Source organism: Lithobates pipiens, unplaced genomic scaffold (assembly GCF_037356315.1).
Source record: "Lithobates pipiens isolate NorthernLeopardFrog02 unplaced genomic scaffold, aLitPip1_a1.2 Scaffold_18, whole genome shotgun sequence".
Lineage (NCBI taxonomy): Eukaryota > Metazoa > Chordata > Amphibia > Anura > Ranidae > Lithobates > Lithobates pipiens.
The window spans coordinates 640,615,994-640,633,921 of NW_027507758.1; the positions used below are offsets into that span (position 1 = coordinate 640,615,994).

A 17,928-nucleotide genomic window follows, 5' to 3' on the forward strand; every position below is an offset into this window, starting at 1 on the left:
CTGCGATGGCAAGATAAGGTCCACAACCTTACCCTTGTAATGTGGATCAAGGAGGGTTGCCAGCCAGTAATGGTCCCTCTCCTTGATCCGAAGAATACGAGGATCCTTCCGCAGGCTTTGCAGGATCAGGGAGGCCATGCAGCGTAGGTTAGCTGAGGCATTCTGGAGTCCTCTGGGTCACTAAGGACAACATGATCCGCAGCTACCTCCTCCCAGCCACGTACAAGTCCATGGGTTTCTTGGGACTGTAAATCATCCCTACAAGACTGCTGCTGATGCTGAGTGCCAGCCTCCACCTCCATGCTGACACAATCATCCTCCTCGTCCTCTTCCTGTGTGATGGGTGGGACACTGTCTGGATAAAGGGGGCCTTGAGAGGTAAGGAAGTCCTCCTCTTCCTCCCTCTGTTCTGCCTCAAGTGCCCTGTCCACTATTCCACACAGCATGTGCTCCAGTAGGTGCACAAGAGGGACAATGGCACTGATGCATGCACTGTCACTGCTCACCATCCTTGCGCCCTCCTCAAATGGTGACAGGACAGTGCATGCATCCCTGATCATAGCCCACTGGTGTGGGGAAAAAAAGCAAGCTCCCCTGACCCTGTCATGGTGCCGTAGTCACACAGGTACTCATTGATGGCCCTCTGCTGCGTGTGCAGCCGCTGCAGCATGGCCAACGTTGAGTTCCACCTGGTGGGCATGTCACATTCAAGGCAGTTCTTGGGCAGGTTCAACTCCTTTTGGAGCTCAGCCAGCCGAGCACAGGTATTAAATGATCGGCGGAAATGCACACAGACTTTCCTGGCCTGCTTCAGAACATCCTGTAAGCCCGGTACCTGCCCAAGAACCGCTGCACCACCAGGTTAAGGACGTGAGCCACACAGGGCACATGGGTCAGTTATCCCTGTCGGAGGGCGGAGAGGAGGTTGGTGCCATTGTCGCAAACCACCAATCCTGGCTTAAGCTGGTGTGGCGTCAACCACCTCTTGGCCTGCCCTTGCAGAGCTGACAAAATATCTGCCCCAGTGTGGCTCCTGTCCCCCAAACAAACCAGCACAAGCACGGCATGGCATCGTTTTTCCTGCGTACTTGCGTAGCCCCTTGAATGCCTACGGAGCACTGCTGGTTCCAAGGACAGAGCACTGGAAGAGGCCATGGAGGAAGAAGAAGAGGAGGGGGTGGAGGAGAGAGGTGTGTCACAACCAGTAGTAGCATTTTGGAGGCGTGGTGGCAGAACAACCTCCAACCCTACTGCACCTTGTCCTGCATCCTTCTCAGCTGCCAGAAGAGTGACCCAATGGTCCGTGAAAGACAGGCAACGTCCCTGTCCATGCCTGCTGGACCATGAGTCAGCGGTAATATGCACCTTACTGCTGACCGCCCTATCCAGCGAGGCAAGGACATTGCCTTCCACATGCTTGTAGAGAGCCGGAATCGCCTTCTGTGAGAAAAAGTGACGTTTGGGGACCTGCAGCTGAGGAACTGCACATTGCACAAACTCACGGAAGGGGGCCAAGTCTACCAACTGAAAAGGCAGCAGTTGAAGTGCTAGCAATTTAGCCAAGCTAGCATTCAACCTCTGGACATGTGGATGGCTGGGAGTGAAATTCTTTTGACGGTCTAGCAGCTGGGGCAGGGAAATTTGCCTGCTATAATCAGACGTGGGTGTACTGCTAGCACTTGGCTGTGACACACCTAATTCTACACCTTCATTCCTCTCAGCGCAGGTTTCAGAGAGGACTGAAGGTCTAGTGAGGTTGGAGATCCCAGCTGATGAGGAGCAAGGAGAAGTCCGCTTTGATCTTTGGTGTGGGTCTTTGAGGTACGCTTGCCAACAAGCTGCATGGCAGGTCAACATATGTCTGGTCAAGCATGTGGTGCCCAAGCGGCTTATGTTTTGGCCACGCGAGATACGCTTGAGACATATGTTGCAAATAGCAGCGGTGCGATCTGATGCACTCATCTCAAAAAAGGCCCACACCAAAGAACTTTTAGAATAATGCGCAAAGGCAGCACCCTGCACAGGCGGAGCTCTGCGGTGTGATTCAGTCGGCGTGCTGCCCCTAAGCTGGCCCCTGGAGGGCATCCTGCCTCGTTGAAGATGTGCCTCCCCCTCCTCTTCTCTCCTACCAGGCACCCACGTGGAGTCAGTGCCCTCATCATCCCCTCCCTCTTCATCGCTGGAGCAAACCTGGCAGTAAGCTGCAGCTTGTGGAACATGACTGCCAGATTGCTGTCCTTCTTGAGCATCCCCTCTCTCTGCGCTCACTCTACTGCCTTCCTCTAGCTGAGTATAATCATCAGAGCCTACAAAACACTAGGCATCCTCCTGGAGCATGTACCCAACACTGTGCTCAAAGAGTTCAGGGGACTCCTGGTGGGTCTAGGGAAGGAGTCACTGATGATGACATTGAGATGAGGGAAGAGGATGTGTTGGCAGCCGCTTTGCTAGTACCCTGAGCATGGGTGAGAAAGGATGAGGAGGATGAAGAGGGCTTGGTCATCCACTCTACCAAATCTTCGGCATGATGCGGCTCAACACGTCCAGCTGCCGAAAATAAGGACAAGTGTGTCCCATGGCCACGTGCTGATGATGATGCACCGCATCCACGACCAGCACTGTTGTCTCTAGACACAGAGCCTGCTTGCCCTCTTTTATCGGCTGGTGCCTGCCTGCCTCTCCTTGTTGGCCTTCCAGACATGGTAATGGCCTGAAGGGAGATGGGAAAACCAGCAATTGGGTAGTGTATATTGTGCTGGAGGCACACAACACGCACTAACTCCTGCAGATGCCTTTATTATAGAACAACAGGAATTAAAGGGTAGATACTGGTGTATACTGTGCTGTGTTGGAGGCACACAACACCAACTAACTCCGGCAGTTGGCAGATGGCTCAATTAGAGAAGAGCAAAATAGGTTGATACAGGTGTATACTGCACTCAGGGCACACAGACAACACCCAGAAACTCCTGCAGATGGCTGATAGCTCAATTACAGAAAAGCAATATAGCTATATAGGTGGATAATGGTGTATACTGCACTCAGGGCACACAGACAACACCCACAAACTCCTGCAGATGGCTGATAGCTCAATTACAGAAGAGCAATATAGCTATATAGGTGGATAATGGTGTATACTGCACTCAGGTCACACAGACAACACCCAGAAACTCCTGCAGATGTCTGAAAGCTCAATTACAGAAGAGCAATATAATTAGCTATATCGGTGGATAATGGTGTATACTGCACTCAGGTCACACAGACAACACCCAGAAACTCCTGCAGATGGTTGAAAAGCTCAATTACATAAGAGCAATATAATTAGCTATATAGGTGGATAATAGTGTATACTGCACTCAGGTCACACAGACAACACCCACAAACTCCTGCAGCTGGCTGAAAGCTCAATTACAGAAGAGCAATATAGCTATATAGGTGGATAATGGTGTATACTGCGCTCAGGGCACCCAGACAACACCCACAAACTCCTGAAGATGGCTGAATGCTCAATTACAGAAGAGCAATATAGCTATATAGGTGGATAATGGTGTATACTGCGCTCAGGGCACACAAAAAACACCCACAAACTCCTGCAGATGGCTGAAAGCTCAATAACAGAAGAGCAAGAATGCTATATAGGTGGATAATGGTGTATACTGCGCTCAGGGCACACAGACAACACCCACACACTCCTGCAGCTGACTGAAAGCTCAATTACAGAAGAGCAATATAGCTATATAGGTGGATAATGGTGTATACTGTGCTCAGGGCGCACAGACAACACCCACAAACTCCTGCAGATGGCTGAAAGATCAATTACAGAAGAGCAATATAGCTATATAGCTGGATAATGGTGTATACTGCGCTCATGGCACGCAGACAACACCCAGAAACTCCTGCAGCTGGCTGAAAGCTCAATTACAGAAGAGCAAGAACGCTATATAGGTGGATAATGGTGTATACTGCGCTCAGGGCACACAGACAACACCCACAAACTCCTGAAGCTGGCTGAAAGCTCAATTACAGAAGAGCAATATAGCTATATAGGTGGATAATGGTGTATACTGCGCTCAGGGCACACAGACAACACCCACAAACTCCTGCAGATGGCTGAAAGCTCAATTACAGAAGAGAAATATAGCTATATAGGTGGATAATGGTGTATACTGCGCTCAGGGCACACAGACAACACCCACAAACTCCTGCAGATGGCTGAAAGCTCAATTACAGAAGAGCAAGAATGCTAAATCAGTGGATAACGGACGGTGTATATACCCACTAACTCCTGCAGACGCCAATACACTACACAAGGCCGCCTTGCTAGCGGCCTTATATAGTGTGGGGCGTGTACTACACAGCCTGAGCTATGATTGGCCACAGGCAGGAGGTGGCTCTCCTCGCTGCCGGCGCTGTGATTGGCCAAGCATGCGGGGGTCACAGTGCATGCTTGGCCAATCATGAGCCAGCAATGCACTGCGATGGTGCAGTGCATTGTGGGCCGTGAGCGCCACACGAATTTGGCGCGAACGGACCACAGAGTTCTGGCTTTGCCGAACTGGCGAACAGCCGGTGTTCGAGTCCAACATGCGTTCAACTCGAACACCAAGCTCATCCCTACTCAGAACTGTTTGCTTTACTCACTTCATTTTGTTATGATCAAGATCAACTCCTGCAACGTTCTGAGAGTTCTAGTAGCTAGATCTAGCTATATTCTTCATTCCAACCACTAGCCTTATCTTAGGGTCAGGAGATGCACTGCTTTTAGGGCACCTTTCTGGACCCTATGTGAGGTCTATCACCCTTCCTCTTTTCTTCTCCATCCACGTCTCCTTGATCTTATCAACATTTGATACCCTACTTTCCTATCGGTTGTTGCCTCAATCAGTTGTGGTTTTCAAATATATTCTCATTCTTTGTTATCTGCTACCCTCTGTCTGTTGAGGTGTCTTGTCACCTCTGTCTTTTGTAATTTGCAAATTTCAATCAAATTTATAAAAAAAAAGTATAACAGAAACTAAGAAAAATGTTCAGTCTTTTTTAATTTGTAGCTCAAATGATAAACAACCCAGCTGTGATTAAATACCACCAAAAGAAAGCTCTATTTGTGTGAAAAAAAAAATGATAAAACTGTTATATGGGTACAGTGTTGCATGAAAATATTGAGGTGGTTAAAGAGGAAGTAAACCCTGATAGGTTTACTTCCTCTTTCATTCCCTGCAAAGGCAAAGCATAATGGAATACTATGCATCGCATAGTAGCCCATTATGTGTCACTTACCTGACACAGGAGCCAGCGAAGTCGCCGCTGTCCCCTGTAGTCCGCCGCATCCATCTTGCTGGTTAACGTCTCGCAGCTCCGCCGCTGTCATTCGGCGAAGCCGCGATGACGTCACTCCCGCGCATGCGCACGGGAGTCGACACGCGCGGCAGCTCCATTCTTGGAAATGCCGCGCTCAGTGCGCCTGCGCGCCGCTGTCTACGGCGCATGCGCCGTAGACAGCGGTGCCCGTTTTTGGGCAAATATCTCCTAAACCATATAGGTTTAGGAGATATTGCTTGGACCTACAGGTAAGCCTTAATCTAGGCTTACCTGTAGGTCAAAGTGGTTTGTAAGGGTTTACAACCACTTTAAAGGAATGGTTACTATGAGACATTTCTTGGGGTTGCAGTTCCTCTAAACTCCACAAGGTGGTGATCTCACTCATATCCAGACAGGAAGTCTCTATGGAAGACAGGAAGTTCTGGGTGAAAGGCGAGTCGGGAGGAAGTAGAGAGGAGACTTTGCTGGAAGTGGCAGAAGAACGAGGTAATAAGATCTTATTTTCTATTTACACCCAGTAACCCCCCGTCATGTCCGTCCTCTTCCTCCATAGTCACTGTCATGTCTTTTATCTCCAGCAGATGATGATACACACATATATAGAGTAGAAATATAGAATAACCCTGTATATTACAATGAGGAAATTTATGGTCTGTACTAAGGATGAGCTCCGGCGTGTTCGCACAGCCCACATGCAGAGTCTGCCAGGAAGTCAGCACTGCGGATCGCTAATCACAGGCAGTGAGACATTTCTCGATCTCTGCAGCCGCACATCAGGACAATGTCTCACTGTCTGTGATTAGTGCAGTGCATAGTTGCCAACTGTCCCCAATTTCCCAGGACATTCCCGGGATTAGGACCCTTGTCCCGATTTAATTTTGTTCCGGGAAATGTCCCGGGAAATTCAGTTTGTCCCGGGACCTTGGATTGTGGGCTACTTGAGGGAAGGGACCGATGTGGGTGTGCAATATACAGGGATAGGGACAGTTGTGGACACTCGCTCAGGTTGAACTGGATGGACTGGTGTCTTTATTCAACCTAACTATGAAACTAGGTCCACGCCATTTTAAAGAAGACCAGAAGCTGGTCTTCAATAGAGATGCTGTGGCGTCGCCCACCCCCGCTGCCAGTGTCTGTGAAGTGTATGAAAGGTGGCCGGCGCCGCAGTTCAATCTCTTTCCACGCGGCAATGACGGCATCTGGAGGATGTCGGGGGCCAATGAGTTAGGATGGGGGGGCTAGTATGAATGTCAGAGGGGCCAGTCTGGATGTCAAAGGGGCCAGTCTGGATGTCAAAGGGGCCAGTCTGGATGTCAGAGGGGCCAGTCTGGATGTCAGGAGGACTGAGGGGGACACCAGATGTAAGGAGGGGCTCCGCTGATGGAGACACAGATGTGAGGAAGACTGCTCTGATGAGGCACCTGATGTAAGGAGGGACTCTGCTGGGGGCACCTGATGGCGTCTGGTGGCAGGCAACGTGGCTAGTGACGCGCTCATGGCTCCCACTGATTCTGCATTATGGTGAGTTGAATGATTTCATTTTATATTACAATGTAATAATAGAAATAATGCGCTTCTATTATCCTGACACCATAACAATTATGGCGCCGGGATGATTGAAGCGCTAACACCAGGTATTTGGAGTATGTTTATCTGCTGATTGTCAAACTCTGGAAAACACATATTGCTATTGTGGTGTAGGATCGGGGGCTGTTGTCCCTCCATCCCTCCCCCCTTCCCCTCTCCATCCCTTCCCCTCTCCATCCCTTCTCCTCTCCATCCCGCATTCATCTCAGACTCTAACCACACCCCTTTGAGCAATGCCCATGTAAGCCACGCCCGCTATTTTACATAAACCACGCCCATATTTTGCCGCACTTTCACCTTTTCCTATGCCACCCCTATAACTGCATGCCTCGCCCCCTAATTATAATAAAACTCTGCCTACTGACAAAAAAGTGTACAGAAATCTTTTTTTACGATGTTGGCAACTATGCACAGTGCCGACTTCCTGGCGGGCTCTGCACGTGGGCTGTGTGAACACACCGGAGCTCATCCTTAGTCTTTACCACGAGGGGAGTTATTAATGTCAGTAAATGCCTGTTCCAGACATTGTATGTGGGGGGAATGAAATGATAATTAAAGGTTGGGATTAGGGAAGATTTCTGTAAGATTTTACACGGGAATGATCAGCGATCCCTCCAGAGACACTGAAAGGGGCTGGATTTTGGGGGGAAGAGATTGTGAACCCGGGGGACAATTTTATCAAAAAGACATCCAGATGAGAATCAAAATGGATTTTTCAGCTGAACACAATTGTTCCGGCTGGACTGAATATTGATATTTAGCTGTTTGCTGATTCATCTGTTTTATGCATTTTTATATAATTCGAACAGTTATTTATGATTACAAATAAAGTTTCTCTTATATTTACCGACCGACACAGCTCCTCTCTGTAACTAAATGGGTTGTATAGCCTGCCATTAGGAGAACTAGGCAAAATTATTACACAATACACAGAACTTTTAATCCCGCCCCAGGGGGCGGACCCTGTGCTATCAACCCTCCTCCCTGCTCCCAGCAGCTTCAGTTTTTATTTTGCCTAGTAAGGAGAATGACCTAGGAACCCTGCGGGCCCTCTCTGTCCATGTTTTTGCTGCAGGTTTGATGTTTTTTGCGCAAGATGAAAGATCCTGGGATCTTCTATCAACTACCGGCTGGGTGACAGGCTGGTTAATGATATCCTTGTAGTCTCCCCAGTCCGGCCATCGAGCGTGAGCAGGCCGCAGCTAAGGCTCGGCAGGCCACGACATGCCTCAGCTCCAGAGGTGGTTGGTGAGCTTCAATGCTCCAGGGTATACATATGACCGGACTACTGCTGTCTGGATCACAGTATACCGGGCCCTGTAACTGCGCAGAAGTAGGTCTGTGATGGAACGTCTTCCAGCTCTTCAGGACTGGTAAGTACGGCTCTCCCTGCTTCAGTGGGGTGAGCAGCTGGGCATTCCCTGGGGGGTCGATTCGGGGGCCACCTCACCTCCCTATCTTCTCTTCCAAGTCCCTATCACCCCTCCTTCCCCCCCTCTGAGGGGGGTGGCTGCATGCGCTGGGGGCTGTGTGTGTGTGTGTGGTTTCGCTGGTTTCTCACCTGTGGGGGCTCTGTGTGGCTGACATTGGTCTTGGTCCCGGTCTGGGGGGTCCTAAAAGTGTTTGTGGAGGTTGTTCTGGCTGTAGGCAGGCAGCACATTTCTAGTTCTCTTGTGGCAGCATTACATGTGCTTTCACTTGCTGTTTCCTGTGTCCATTGTGTGTAAAGGACGCTGGATGGCTCCTTGCTGAACGCTGAAGCTAGCTCTGCAGAACGTTTCACCGCTGTTATAAGCAGCTGCTGCTGACACAGTTTTCTCTTCTCTGCAACTGGGAACCTCCTAGGGACTACAGGCACTGCTAGTGGCATTCACAGAACGCCCCAGGGTGGTGAGTCTAGCGCTAAGTACCCCCCCACCCCACCCCCCCAAGCGGCAGCAGCAGGAGGTTCGGACCTTCACTGTCCTAAGTCCCCTTGCAGGTGGCAGACAGGCTAGGGTCAGCATGGCTTCAGAAACTGGTGTTTCTTCCCCCGAAATCCAGGCTATAGCAACCGGGTCACCTGCGAATAGCACGGTGCGCATGGACACCCTGACGGCGGTTCTTGACTCCCATGTTGCTAAGATAGAGGCGGCACGTGGAAGCGGCACGTGGCCTCTGCCCCCTCGTCCTCTGGAGAGAGCTCTGATGCAGACTTGGGCCCTGCTGCGGCTGGTGACCCCTGCTCTGACCTATCAGACGTGGCTGACCAGGACCATTTGGACAGTGAGGATGATTCCGGGTCCGGGCGCGACATAGCGCTTGTTGGAGCACTCATCACAGCTGTGCACGATACCCTGAAGATTCAGGGGCCAGCGTATCCCTCTGCTGATGTACCGATCCCTTTTGGGTCCCACAAGCCAGCACGTTCACCTAAGGTGTCCCCGTATTTGACTTATTTTGACAAATTCATCTACAGGGAATGGGGTCGTCCGCAACGGACATTTTCGGTCCCCAAAAATTTGGCGGTGTGTTACCCCTTTGAGGACAGACTTCTCAAAAAGTGGTCGGCTCCTCCGGTCGTGGACCCCCCAGTATCTAGGTTAAATAAAGTAACCACGATCCCGGTTGAGGGGACTCCTGCATTCAAGGATCCCGCGGATAGGAAGGCCAAGGCGGTAGCTCGTTCCTTATTTACGGTTGTGGGGTCAGCCGTGCGACCTGTACTGGCATCCGCACCGGTGTCGCAGTGGTCAAAGTGGGCAAAACTTTTGCACCGCGAATTGGGAGAGCAGAACGCCTCCCCTGTCTGCGTGGATCTAGCAGACCAACTAGTGCATGGCCTCAAGTACGTTTGTGACGCGGCCCTGGATACTCTACCTCTGTTATCCAAGGCTTCAGTGTCAGCTACCGCATGAAGGTTTTCCCCCACTCACTTATCGGGTGGGGAGTCATCTTCGGGAGTTTGCCGCCCGGTGGATCTCCCGGTTATCTGACCCATGGGTCTGCCATCTGATTTCCACAGGCTACAAGATAGAGTTTCTCTCTTGGCCACCGAACAGATTCTTCTCCTCCAGCATACCCGTGTCCCCGGTTCACCGGGAGGCCCTGTTGGGAGCAGTAAGGGACTTGCTGAATCAGGGGGTGATTGTACCGGTTCTGGAATCGGAACGCTTCCAGGGGGTTCTACTCAAATCTGTTTGTGGTTCCCAAGAAGGAAGGGGTACGTTCAATCTTGGACTTAAAAGCCCTCAATCACTTTGTAAAGGTGCAGAGGTTCAGAATGGAATCAATTCGCTCAGTTGTCGCTGCACTCCATCAAGGGACTTCTAGCGTCCTTGGACATCCAGGATGCTTACCTGCACATACCCATTTGCCTTCGGCATCAGAAATTTTTGCGTTTGGCAGTAGGGGAAGCCCACTACCAGTTTGTGGCTCTTCCTTTTGGCCTGGCATCAGCCCCCCGAGTCTTTACTAAAGTACTGGCTCCAGTCTTGACATTGCTGAGGCAGCGCGGGATTGCGATCATGGGTTACCTAGACGATCTCCTCCTGAGAGCATCTTCCGCCTCAGAATTAAAGGAGGATGTAGCCATCACCATGCAGACCCTGCAAGAATTTGGGTGGCTGTTGAACCTAAGGAAGTTGGTGGTTGTACCGACTCAGCATCTGGAGTACCTGGGGTTGCTGTTGGACTCCAGGGAAGCTAGGGTTTTTCTCCCCTCGGACAAATTGCTGACTCTCAGGTCTGCGGTCAATCTGTTGATGACCCGCAAGTGGTTGTCGCTCCGCTTCTGCATGCGAGTGCTGGAGCTCATGGTAGCCTCCTTCGAGACAGTACCTTATGTCCAGTTCCACACCAGAGTTCTGCAGAAGGAGATATTAACAAAATGGGACAAATCTACGTTGTCCCTGGATCGACAGATCCAGGTGAGCCAACCAGTCAGGGATTCCCTGATCTGGTGGTTGAGGTCCCTGGTGATACAGTCAGGAAAATCGTTTCTTCCTCTGAACTGGACGGTGATCACTACAGATGCCAGTCTGTCCAGCTGGGGTGGAGTGATGGGGATTCAGTCGGCCCAGGGCCTCTGGTCGACGGAGGAATCCAAGTTGCAGATCAATTTGCTCGAATTGAGAGCGATCAGGCTGTGCCTCCACACGTGGTTGACGTGTCTTCAAGGGCGTCCGACCAGGATACAGTCAGACAATGCCACGGCTGTGGCATATGTAAATCACCAAGGGGGAACAAGAAGCTCAGCCGCTGCTCGGAAGGTCGCTCACATACTTTGGTGGGCAGAGCGACGCGTTCCGGCACTGTCAGCCATTTACATCCCTGGGGTGGAAAATTGGCAGGCGGACTACCTGAGTCAGATTCTGGACCCAGGAGAATGGGCATTGCATATGGAGATATTCCAGCTGCTGTGCCTGAAATGGGGCATGCTAGAGGTGGATCTTTTGGCCTCCCGTCTCGGCGAGATTCGTGTCCAGGAAGACGCAGAGTGGCAGCCGAGGGGATTCCGGTAATCCTGGTTGCCCCAGATTGGCCTCAGTGGCCCTGGTATGCAGACCTGGTGCGTCTGGTGGCAGTCTCCCTGGCGACTGCCACTGTGGGAGGACCTTCTATCTCAAGGTCCAATCTTTCACCCTGCTTTACCATCGCTGGCTTTAACAGCATGGCTATTGAGAGCCAGGTGTTGAGGAACTATGCTGAGGGTGCGGAAATCTTCATGGAAGATATACCATCATACCTGGAAGGCCTACATTTCCATGTGTGAGGAGAAAGGGTGGCATCCGCGCTCCTTTTCTATATCGAGGATCCTGCTGTTTCTTCAACATGGAATGGACCAGAAATTGGCGTTGAGCACCATTAAGGGGCAAATTTCAGCCCTGGCTGCCTTTTTTCAGCGACCCCTAGCTTCTCACTCATTAGTGAGTACCTTTGTTCAGGGGATACGACATGTTGTCCCTCCAGTGCATCCTCCCTTACCCCCATGGGATTTTAACCCGGTGTTGTCGGCGCTTCAGAAGCCGCCACTTGAGAAGATCAGGGAGATTCCCCTGTTGACCCTTTCACAGAAGGTGGTCTTTCTAGTGGCCATTACATCAACCAGGAGGGTTTCGGAATTGGCTGCCTTGTACTGCAAGTCGCCTTATCTGGTCATCCACATGGATAAGGTGGTGTTGCGTCTGCAACCGTCCTTTCTACCAAAAGTGGTTTCGGCTTTTCATATCAACGAGGACATTGTATTACCATCGTTGTGTCCTAAGCCGAAGCACCCAAGGAGGTGGCCCTTCACGCTCTCAATGTGGTTAGGGCTCTGAAGGTGTACTTGTCTGCCTTTCGGAAGTCAGACTCGCTGTTTGTTTCGGTGGCTGGTCCTAAGAATGGCATGGCTGTCTCGTCGGCCACCATTTTCAGGTGGATCAGACAGATTGTAGTCCAAGCCTACGCCTTGAAGCGTAGCTGTCGCTCAAGTGTGTAAGGCACCGACCTGGTCGTCTGTCCATACGTTTACCAAGTTCTACAAGGCTGCAAAGTTTTGCAGGCGGCCGTGTAGTTGCAATTTCGTTTTTTTCCTGGTTTTTCTATAAAAACGCAGTACTGTTTTTGGTTAATGCACTGTTGCATTACTTCCGCAATGTTGCGGTCTTGGGGATCGCTCCTGTTGAGGATATATGGTGGTGTTTTTCCACACACTGCTGTTTTTTTTGTGGGTTTAGTTTCACTAGTTCCCACTCGCCATGGTGGATGAGGTTTTTATGCTGTTTTTCCCACCCCTCGTTTGGCACTGCTTGGGGACGTCCCATTTAGTTAGAGAGGAGCTGTGTTGGTCGGTGAATATAAGAGAAAATAGGATTTTTGTACTCACCGTAAAATCCTTTTCTCTGTAATTCACCGACCGACACAGCACCCACCCCTCCTTTTTTCTACGTTATACTGCTTGTTGACATACTGAAGCTCCTGGGAGCAGTGAGGAGGGTTGATATCACAGGGTCTGCCCCCTGGGGCGGGATTAAAAGTTATGTGTATTGTGTAACAATTTTGCCTAGTTCTCCTAATGGCAGGCTATACAACCCATTTAGTTACAGAGAGGAGCTGTGTCGGTCGGTGAATTACAGAGAAAAGGATTTTGCAGCGAGTACAAAAATCCTATTTCTTTATCGTACATCATAGGCCACAGAGTCTCAAGTAATTACTTGGTGGGTTATAGGCCTACCTCAGGTGTTGACACTGGTATAACCAATACAGGAACTTGACTCCCCTATATAACCCCTCCTCCTTCCTGGAGTACCTCCGTTTTTTCGCCAGTGTCTAAAGGTGTTGGTCACGAGTGAAGATGTGCTGTAAAGGAGCTCCAGGAGGGATCCATGCTGGATTTAAAGAAACCTCCACAATTGGATCCATCCTCACCACTGAGGTCATAGGATGGTACCTGGACCTCAATGCAAGAACGAGGTTTTGTCTGTAATGCTTCTCTTTGAGAGCTGGACCCTAGGAACCAGGACGCTTTTTGGTCTTGCTACATTTCCTAAAGCTGTCCTGAGGGGTGCTATACAAGGCCCAAAGGAGCGGAACCCCTTTTATAAGGGCCCCAGTCTTTGAGCGTGTGTTAACGCAGCCCGCCTTGATGGGTGAAGTTTGGATCTGCTGTTTCAGCAGTATCCTGCAGCGAGGATAAGGTAAAAAAAAAAAAAAAAAGAGAAAACCTTTTATATGCCTTAAATGCCATAGAACAGCGCTGTCCCAGTATATGTGTTGTCCAGCAGAGGGGGTTCTTACTTTCCTAAGGGAATTAGCAGGCTGAATGGTTATCAGCTGCTTAGCAGCTAAGGGGAAAAATTCCAATAATCATTAAAACTCTGCAGAGTTTAGCAGCATGCTGACAGAACCCCCCTTTCCCTCCCCCTCCCCCTCTCCCCCTTTAGGAGTTGTTTGGCGTCTTTTTTTTATATTTACCCACAGTTATGGTAGGTATCCTAGCCTGCTGTGAAGCGGCATAAACTGGCAGTTGTTTTCAAAGCGGCATGGGTTCCCTCTCCCTTCAGGTCTGCATAAAACAGACGAGCTAAGTATATTCAAATTGAAGGGGAGTTGCCGGAGGACGCAGAGGGGCGTGACCTTAGGTCACATGACGCTAGGTATGAGACCGAGTGTCTTTCCAAACAGCGTTGATTACTGAGGGGGAAGTGCTGTGGACGCCAATCAGGTCCACCTGAGGCTCACACATTAAAGCACTCTCTGCTACAAGAAAACTCGCAGCCAGAGTTCACTGAGGAGAGGAGTCTGTTATACTAAGAGACATTTAGCGCGGGGCACGTAAGGGTGTAAAGCAGGCATTTCCAGTACAGGAAAATGTTAGCATGCATTGTTTGGCTAGAATTATTTAGCAGATAATATTGTGTGTGCCTCTGCTTTTGTACTTAGCATTATGTCTTCCAGACCTACAGTAAAGGTACCTAAGGTGTCACCCTCAGGCGCTGGGAACCCCAGTCATGCCTCCATACTGTCTTCCTCTTCAGAGAGATCAGGCATGGCAAGCCAGGGTGAGTCATTGGAAGCTTGCGGTGGTGCAACTGCTTCATACACTTCAGCCCCTGTTTATGTGACTGAAGAAGCATTTTCCTCTGCCCTGCGGGGCTTAGAAGGAAGATTAGCAACTTTAATTGCATCATCCATCCAGGTGGATAGGAAACGTCCTAGATCCCCCTCCCCCACCTTAGACTGTTTACAGTCAGTGGAGGGTCCTAAAGAACTATGAGGTCTTTCCCGCAGATGATCGGGAAGAAAAACAAGCCGGTTATTCCTCTGCAGAGGAAACAGTACTTGGAAATTCACCTTCACAAGCTGAAGTACAGAGCCTTACAGAGATGGTTTGCTCTAATTTCATGTTACCCCTAACGGAGGCAGCTGAAGGTCCGGTATCCTCTTTAGGATCCTTAAAACCTTTTCAGCCTTTACATGCGTTTTCCAGTACACACATTACTTAAAAAGCTTTATTTATTCTGAATGGGATCATCCGGATAAGTATTTCTCCCCTCTTAAAAGATTCTCTAATCTCTATCCTATGGAGGAAAAATTCACTAAAAGGTGGAAGATTCCAGCAGTAGACGCGATGTGAATAAAAATGTAACTTGTCCAGTGGACAATGCACATACGCTTAAGGATCCAACAGATAAAAAGTTGAAAGGTCTGTTTAAAAACCTCCGTAACTCAGCCTGCGCTAGCAGCCATAGGCATCTGTCAGTCCTTAAAGGACCAGTTTACAGATGCCCTCAAAGAGTTCCCTGCACAACAAGCTCAGGAGTTGGCCGAGCTACCTAAAGCATTATGCTTTGCCATAGATGCTATAAAGGTCTCTATTCACCAGGCATCAAGTTTGGCACTTGTACTTGTACACATGCGAAGGACCCTTTTGGTTAAAGGGTTGGTCAGCTGAAACGCCTTGTAAAAATCTTCTAACTGGGTTCCCCTTTAAGGAAGAAGGCTTTTTTGGAGATAGCTTGAATAAATACATTCAGACTATTTCCAGCGGAAAGAGTACTCTTTTACCAGTCAAAAGAAAGTATAAACGTCCTTCGCTTAAACAGACTTTTTCCCCAGTGCCAAGGGCATCCTCCACTAGGCAGGGGCGACGGCCTTTGCCGTCGGACCCCATGAGAAGATCTCAGGGTCAGACCCAGGCACAGAGGAGGACCTGGGGCCGCAAGTCTGCAAAGCGGAATACCAAGGCCTCATCATGAAGAGGCACCCCCCCTCACCAAGGTGGGGGGAAGACTTCTAAATTTCTCAGAAGTTTGGCAGAGGTAAATTCAGGACAGACGGGCCCTCTCCACTGTATCTCTAGGATACAATCTAGAATTTCGAGAAATTCCACCGGCCCGTTTTCTCAGATCAACGGTTCCGAGGGATCCAGCCAAAAAGCAATCCCTGTTGCAAGCGTTGGACCGATTATTGGATCAAGGGGTGATCATGCAGATCCCCAAAGAAGAGCAGGGTTTGGGTTTTTACTCAAACCTATTTACGGTGCCAAAGCCGAATGGAGATATCATACCAATTCTAAATCTACGGAATCTAAATCAGTTCCTGAGGATCCGCTCCTTTCGCATGGAGTCAATCAAGTCAGTCATATCTATCCTACAAGGAGGAAAACTTCTGGCATCAATCGACATCAGAGATGCATATCTGCATGTCCCTATATTCCCTCCTCACCAGAGGTTTCTGCGTTTCGAGGTAGAAAAGAAGCATTTTCAGTTTGTAGCCCTGCCCTTCGGCCTTGCTACAGCACCTTGGGTATTCACAAAGGTACTTGCCCCACCTCTAGCCAGGTTAAGGGCACAGGGCATAACTGTCCTGGCTTACTTAGACGATCTATTGTTAATAGACCGGTCAGTGGCTCACTTAAGATCGGGTGTAGCCATTTCAAGCAGTTACCTGGAAAGTTTGGGTTGGATTCTCAACCTAAAAAAGTCCTCCTTGAAGCCACTAAAGAGGCTAGAGTATCTAGGCATGATCATAGATACAGCCCAGAAGAGGGTGTTCTTGTCTTCGGCAAAGATCAGCTCCATACAGGAGCTAGTGAGGATGATCAGGTCAAGAAAGAATCCTTCAATTCGCCTTTGTATGAGATTGTTAGGGAAGATGGTAGCTTCATTCGAAGCAGTTCCCTATGCCCAATTCCATTTGAGACTGTTTCAAAGCAGTATCCTGTCTGCTTGGAACAAGAAGAATCAAACGTTGGATTTGCCAATGCGGCTGTCCCCAATTGTGTCCCAGAGCCTCAGTTGGTGGTTACTATCCCGGAACTTGCTGAAGGGAAAAACCTTCAGACCAATTATCTGGAAGGTAGTGACAACGGATGCCAGCCTTTCAGGATGGGGAGCAGTACTAGAGAAAACGACTGTCCAGGGACAATGGTCAGGAACCGAGCGTACCTTACCAGTCAGCATCCTAGAGATTCGGGCAATATATCTGGCCCTAAAGACCTGGACCTCCAGGTTAAAGAATTTTCCTGTCAGGATTCAATCCGACAATGCCACGGCCGTGGCGTATATCAATCACCAAGGGAGCACCAGAAGTCTCTCAGCTCAGAGGGAGGTGAACCAGATTCTAACTTGGGCGGAAGAGAATGTCCCCTGCCTATCGGCAGTGTTCATTCCGGGGGTAGAAAATTGGCAGGCAGACTATCTAAGTCGCCAGCAACTATTCCCGGAGGAAAGGTCTCTTCATCCCGAAGTGTTCTGAGCTGTTTGCCAAAAAAGGGGGACTCCGGACGTAGACCTTCTAGCGTCCAGATTCAACACAAAGGGACCCACTCGCGTACGGAACAGATGCGTTGGGGACCCCCTGGGATCAGTTCTCACTGATCTATGCTTTTCCCCCCCGATCCGGTTGCTGCCTCGGCTTCTTTCCAGGATCAAGCTGGAAAGAAAGTCGGTAATTCTGATAGCACCAGCATGGCCCAGAAGGTCATGGCTCGCAGAGATCGTAAAGATAACAGTGGAGGGTCCTTGGCCCCTTCCACTAAGGCCAGACCTGCTATCGCAGGGGCCTATATTCCATCCTACTTTACAAACGCTAAATTTAACGGCTTGGCTATTGAGACCCACATTCTGAAGAAACGTGGGCTTTCCAAGTCAGTTATCTCTACTTTGATTAATGCTAGGAAGCCAGCTTCTAGAACTATATATTATAGAGTCTGGAAAGCTTATGTTTCCTGGTGTGAATCCAAGGGTTGGCACCCTCGGAGATATAGGCAGAATTCTTGCCTTTCTACAGTTAAGCATAGAGATGAAGCTGGCCCTGAGTACTATTAAGGGTCAAGTCTCAGCCTTATCAATTTTATTTCAAAGACCACTTGCTACGCATTCTTTAGTCCGGGGTTTCATGCAAGGAATGCTGCGGATACATCCACCAGTTAGATCTCCTTTAAGCCCTTGGGATTTTAATCTAGTTTTGTCTGTGTTACAAAAACAGCCATTTGAACCTTTACAGCATATTCCTTTAGTCCTTTTGACAAGGAAGCTGGTATTTTTAGTTGCTATA

The 17,928-nt window shown here is 49.6% G+C and overlaps 1 protein-coding gene across 1 annotated transcript in view; it reads left to right on the top strand.

The window, feature by feature from the left end:
* The first annotated feature begins 5,678 nt into the window (after positions 1-5,678).
* LOC143989567 (uncharacterized) overlaps positions 5,679-17,928 on the top strand; it is a 28,060-nt gene continuing 15,810 nt past the window's right edge. The window contains exon 1 of the mRNA XM_077489749.1: positions 5,679-5,805. The gene's annotated coding sequence lies outside the window, so the exon portion shown is untranslated. The remainder of the gene's footprint in view (positions 5,806-17,928) is intronic.